We start from the raw sequence: 6,295 nt of genomic DNA, 5'->3' as shown, positions 1-6,295 counted from the left end.
GAGGAAAGTGGATCACGCCCCACTTGGTAGAAAGTTCAAGAAAAATTGAGAGGTGCAGAACTTTGATAGTGCTACACAGACCCCAAACAAATTCGCCTTTATGTTCCTAGTGCACCTCTTCACATCTGCACAGGCTCCCCAAGATGGTTCCTCAGGGGGTCACCCTATAGGGTTCTGAGAGCCAGAGCCAGGGTTTAACAGGATACAGAGCTTCTCCTACAGCGGGAAGAAGTTAGGAATACAGTTACAGGAGTTGAAAAGAAGAAATTTCTATACGGGCAGGAAGGAGATGGTCAAAATTGGTCAACATATATTCTAAATATGGGCTAAGAGAAAAGGGCGGGAAGTCCTAGTCAGAAGAGTTACTACACTGCTGCTTCCCCTTTCCAGGTCAGGCTGTCCAAGTAGCTTTGAGCTCCCATGGGGTAGGAAAGGGTGCTGTGTAACTATGTGCTGGTGTGATTCCCAAGTTCTATTCTTTTTTTTTTTTGGTACCGGGGATTGAACTTGGGACCTTGCGCTTTCAAGGCAAGTGGTGGAACCACTGAACTAAATCCTGGTCCTTGAGTTCTATTCTTTTTTTTTTTCAACATCACTGTTTTGTTTTAATAACATGAAATACAAGTACAAAACATTGTACAAATATACTTTTTACTACATGGAGATGGAATAATACATTTGTGTTTTTACTCAAATCTGTATTACCCAGTACTTGCCACTGTACCAATGGCTTTCCACAGGGATTTTTTCTTTTTACTATTCCTATGAAGGTTTTTCATGAATAAAAAGGCTCCTAATTCTTTCCGACCATTACAAATTTACATTTATCTGAATATTACTATTAGAGAACTGTTAAGAAATATAAAATCACCTTAGCTAAGGGTTTCAAATGTGTAGTACTATTTCACATTGGCTAAGATCTCCCTTATGCTGGCACTGAAAAGACACTGTGCACTTATTTGGTGTTAGAAGTGCTGCAGCAGTAGCCCTCTTAAGCCCTCTGTGTGGGAAGGCAAATTAGCATTTTCTGAAAAGTTCAGAATATCAAAATAGTTATTGGTCAAGCAGTGCTTTATGAAACTCCATTGACAGAAGACAACAGCAACAGAGGACTATATAGTCCTACAAGTACTAAAACAATAAGTTTATAAATACTAAAACTGTCTTTTCTACCTCTAAAATGGTTTAACCACACAAGTCAATAAGAAGTAAAGTGTGCTAATGCCCAGCATTCAGCTTTCATAGCATGCATCAGTTTACCACTGATTTCAGTTAAGAGTTGCCTTTATAACAGACAAAAAAAAAAGATGAAAGCAGTATTAATTTTGCTTAGAAATGTGAAAAAAATACTGTTAATTTAATAAAATATTTGAAACTAATTTTGTTTTTATAAATAAATAAAATGGTGTTTATCTTTTTAAAAAAGTTTCAATCATTCTTGCTGTTAAAAAAAATCACTAAAAGTTATGTCAATCTTTAAGGTAAAATGCTGGGGAATTTAAAGTTACATGTTTGGAAAACTGAACCACATTTTTAATAGCCAGCTAATATTATGCTTTGTTTTTGGCAGAATCATCTTTGTTTCTTCTTTTGACATCCCAGTTATAAACTCTGGCCATATTGACTTCTATTGTAGTAAATTGATCTCCAAGAAAGTCAAGGTCTTCCTCAAGAGAATCAAGGTTCTTTGTGGCAGTCGATAAATTCTTTTCCAACAAAGCCTGAGCTTCACCAATATCATACTCAAGCATTACATTAGCCACCAACCACAAACACACTTTATCAGTAGGAGGAACCGAAGCTTTGCAGTACAGGTTATCTGCCAGTAAGAATCTGGTTTCCAGTGAAGTGGTAGACTCTTTTTTCTTCTGCATGTATTTTAGAATTTCCAAAGTCTGCTTAATTTCAGGAATCTGACCTTTTAGTCTCCGTTTCTTTTGAGCAAGACTGAGTTCCATAAACTTATACTTCTGGTACTGTTCATCCAGCTTCTTTAGTACTGTATCTGCAGTCTCATTTCCAGGCTGTTTCATGAAAGAATCTACATCTTCCACAAACACTGCCTCAGGAATCCCTGGGTGGAGCCACTGCCCATTCCCCACAGCCACTTCACCCAAGCCACTACTGTCCTTGTCTGCTGCCATCTTCTCGAGTTCTATTCTTAACAACATGCTGTTCTGCACCTCTCTGCTCCACTCAGCCAAGCAGTTTGCAGGCCCAGCACCATGAATCTCTTGCAGGTTTGCAGGAAAGGGCTGAGACTGAGCTAGTGTGTACACCCAGGCACATGTAGGTAAGCAGGCAGCCATATGGTTACAGTTTATATCTAGATGGCCCCCTAAATCCTCATGTGCTCATAGATGGGGCTTTTGGGAAGTGGCTGGATCATGGGGGTGCATTATTCATCACTGGATTAATTCACTGATGAGTTTATAGCTAAATGTGATTTTGGGAGGTAAATCCTGGTCTGAGGCCTGTCACTGGGGGCATGGCCTAGGATGGTGTATCTTCCTCCCACCTCCCTGGATTGCTGTGCTTCCTGTCTGCCTTGTAGGTAATCCTCTTCTGCCACGCCCCTCTGCTATGCTGCCCTGCCTTGGAGCCAGCTATAGACTGAAACCTCTACAAACTGTGAGCCAAAATAAATAAACCTTTCCTCCTGTGATTTGTGGGTGTCAGGCATCGTGTCTCAGTGATGGGAAAGTAACTAAGACATGGTGAGAGAAAATTCACAAACTGCAACTCCTGCCACCACTCCTGCCACCCAGAGCAGAGGGCTCCAAGTGGGCTGAGCCCAAGGAAAGTTCACTGAGAAAGTGTTATGGGAGGGTATTTCAGAAAAGGATGTTTGGAAGCAGGTCCATTGTTTAGGTCATGCTTTGGCAAACATCATGTGAGGGTGTTACTCAAATTTAGAAGCACTCATAACTTATTCAAGTCTCCAGTGAAGAATTTCAGTATTTTAGAGCTTTTGATTCAAAAGTATAAAACTGTAACATATTTTGATTAGTTTACATGTCTGCCATAAGAGAAGATGGAAATTCACTAACCAGATTTCAACAAAAACCTTAGCATAATTGGTGGGTAAAAAGGAATAATGAAATTATGACTTAGGGGACCAGTGGTACTCTTCCTTCATGTGCTTACTGGACTTCAGAAGCCACCTTTTTCAGCCATAACAGTGCATTAAAACCAACCATCCAATTAGGCTGAACCTGGAAAATGGCATCTGAATTACTAGATCACAGTTTAACATTTAAAATAATGAAGTGTTCATTGTTCTCCTAAAAATATCAGATAGGGGTGTGGATGTAGCTCAGTGGTACAGTGCTTGCCTAGTATACACAAGGCCCGGGGTTTAATCCTCAACACTAAAAAACAAAACAAAACAAAAACCACTGGGCAGCAATTTTAACAACTTTATCCTTAAACAATCCATTTTTAAACAATTTATTTTACTTCATTGAAACTTTTTTATAATACAATTTAGTTATGCAAAAAACTTAATAAACACACACATAGTTGTACAAATACACTTTGGTATTAGAGTTTGCAACCAGAATGGCTGGGTGATTATTTGGTTTATAAATATAAAGGCTGCATGTCTATGAAGCCTGGAGCAAGTGAACATTCCTTTGTTTTCTTATCAATTTTAAATCTAAATAATGGCCATTGTGGCTGATTTCATAGCAGAACACTTGTATATCCTTAATCACTCTAATAATCTTCTAGAGATGACAGCAAAAACCTACCAAAGACAATTCTGTGATTTTTTTCTTCTAAAAACATTTCAATGAAAGTTTTTAAATGCACAAAGGTAACAAATGGGCATTAAGAACAAACATGGCATCTGATGAATAAACATTGCACCTAGTTGAGTCAGACCCTGTTGCAGCATTCCTCTCCTTGGAGTCCACACACACTTGAGGCACTTGCTGGAGATTTAATTCCTGGTAAAACCACTGGAGACCTCTCAGGAGCAAACCCAAGTTGGGATCCCTGTAGCACTGATCACCCTTGTGCTAATAAGTCATCAGATATGATTCCTAAGACTCACTGGAATTAAAGTTGTATGGTGTCCACTTGTGATAGTGAATCTTATTATCAACTTGATTGGATTGAGAAACACCTAGGGAATCAGTAAAGAACAGTTCTGGGTATGTCTGTAGGTACTTCCAGAGACAACGGGATTCTAAGGGCCCTACATTCATCAGTGGAAGAACCTGTAGATGAGATCATAATTTGAGGGACTACTGGGAGGTGAGGGAGGCTTAGAAGGTGGGGTGTAGTTGAAGGGAGTCGTGAGGGTGTGCCCTGGGGGATTATATCAGAGGTGAGCAGCTTTCCTCCTACCTGTCCTTCGGCCATGATGTTTGTGCCTCGGAGCCAGTCAACCATGAACAAAAACTGTGAGTCAAAATGAAGCTTTCCTTTTAAGTTGTGTGAGATATTTGGTCACAGTGAGGAGAATCTGACTGATACACCAATAGGCAGGAGACTAGGGGTCTATTCTCATCTTGTACTGACCACTGTGAGCCTCTCTACCTCACTTAGTTCTTTTTATACAAAATGAGGTGGGGATTTGGGAATTGATTCTCTAGTACACACAGAACTAGGTTCCCTCCAGCTTTCCCAGACCAAGATTATTTTGAGCCTGCCAAACCCTTAAAGCAGTTTTAAGAGAGCACGGCTGATAAATTATTGTACCACATAGAACACTTTTAGGTTTTAATTTACAGAATGTTTGGTAACACCAGGCAGAAGGGGGCAGATGAAGGGTAGAAGTCCCAGACGCCAGCACGGGTCTCTGCAGTTTTCTCCAACATTGCACGCTCAGAGGCAAAATCAATCTGTGAATCTGAGTCCACAGATTTCTAATGGTATATACTTAGATGAAGGACTCTGCAAAATGACTCATATGCATGCATGCTGTCATTTAAATTAGGTAGGTTCCAAGGTTAACTGTGGTGGCTCATATTATGTCAGCTCTATTAACCCAGAACTGTATTTCCCAGTTTCTTTCCTTGGTGGCTCTAGGTTAGGATTGGCTCCAAGACTTGCCAGTGTGGGCTTTGGAAGACAAGAGCAAAGTGAGAGCCATTTTCCTCCAAAGGTCATCATTGTTCATCGTGGTGACACAAGTGCCTGGCTAGTTCCAGCGTGTCCTTTCTCCTCTGCTTCCTGAAGGGAAGCTCTAGGTCCACCACTAGATCCTGGCTGTAGCTCTACCATGAGTGGTCCTCATGGTGACAACAGCTTCCCATACAGCTCCACATGTCCCCTGCTGGCTGTGCTTTGCACTTCAGACAAACTGGTGACCTCTGTTGATTCCCACAGCTCTTTCTGGACCCAAATCACTTCTCCAGCTCTCCACACTGTTGGGCTTGGCCTAATTTCTATAACAAAGTCCCTGAGCACTTGGAGCAACTAAATCATGATTTACCAAGCAAACCAAACCCATGAAGCCCTAAATGGACATTGCCCTTGTACAGTAGACCCTTGACTTACAAACTCAATTCATTCTTGAGGGCTGGTTGTAACTCAAGTTGGTCAATTGAAGGTTCAGGCTCTTCTACACAGCCTTCAAAGTCTCTCTCCTATATACAGGCAGATCTCAGTGTCCTTAGGGAGACACTGGCCCAGGATTTCTCAACCCCACACAGGAAAGAATGTTGTAATGTTCCTTGCAGAACTCTAAGTGTTAAGTCTGTATCTGAGACTATCTGGAAGCACAAGCAGCCAGCATTCAGGTCATAACTCAAGACTTTGGTCATAAGTTAAAACTAAAGTTCTGGTCATAACCCAAGTTGTTCGTGTTATCAGGCCGGTTCTAACTTGAGGGTTCAATGTATCTGTATATAACTTCTAAGAGGAACCAAATTGAGTGTTTACACCAGAGAGTCTCATCCATGTTGTCTGAAGTGTGTTTACTGAGGGGGTCTCAATGTCTTAAACATAAGTGGCATAAATGTTATCAAACAAAAGACAACCTCCAAGTGCACATGTGTGTGTAGGTATGTGTTGGGGAAAAATATACCATGAAATTCGGTTTTAAAATTTGCCTCTGCAAATCCTTACAGTGATGTGCATTACCTCTGTGCATCTTCTTTCCTCATGGGCAGAGACTATGTTTATCCTCCCTCCACAGGTTGTGTCAGTAGGGCTCTTGCCCAGTGCAACATCTTAACAGCACTCACAGTCATGCATGACTAATAGAGCTGGTCTCATCAGTGCCAACATTTGCACCCCATGTGGATGTTACAATGTCACAGTGCTTGGGTACTGCTACTGGAAT

At 41.0% G+C, this 6,295-nt stretch overlaps 1 pseudogene; it reads right to left on the bottom strand.

Moving 5' to 3' along the window:
- Positions 1-1,469: 1,469 nt before the first annotated feature.
- On the bottom strand, positions 1,470-2,147 carry LOC101715563 (prefoldin subunit 3 pseudogene; annotated as a pseudogene).
- Positions 2,148-6,295: the final 4,148 nt, after the last annotated feature.

The sequence above is a fragment of the Heterocephalus glaber genome, unplaced genomic scaffold, assembly GCF_053883595.1.
Source record: "Heterocephalus glaber isolate CG9 unplaced genomic scaffold, H.glaber_assembly_v1.0 deba00001509, whole genome shotgun sequence".
NCBI classification, from domain to species: Eukaryota; Metazoa; Chordata; class Mammalia; order Rodentia; family Bathyergidae; genus Heterocephalus; species Heterocephalus glaber.
Note: the sequence above shows the minus strand (reverse complement) of the source record. Positions and strands in the feature narration are given on the sequence as shown.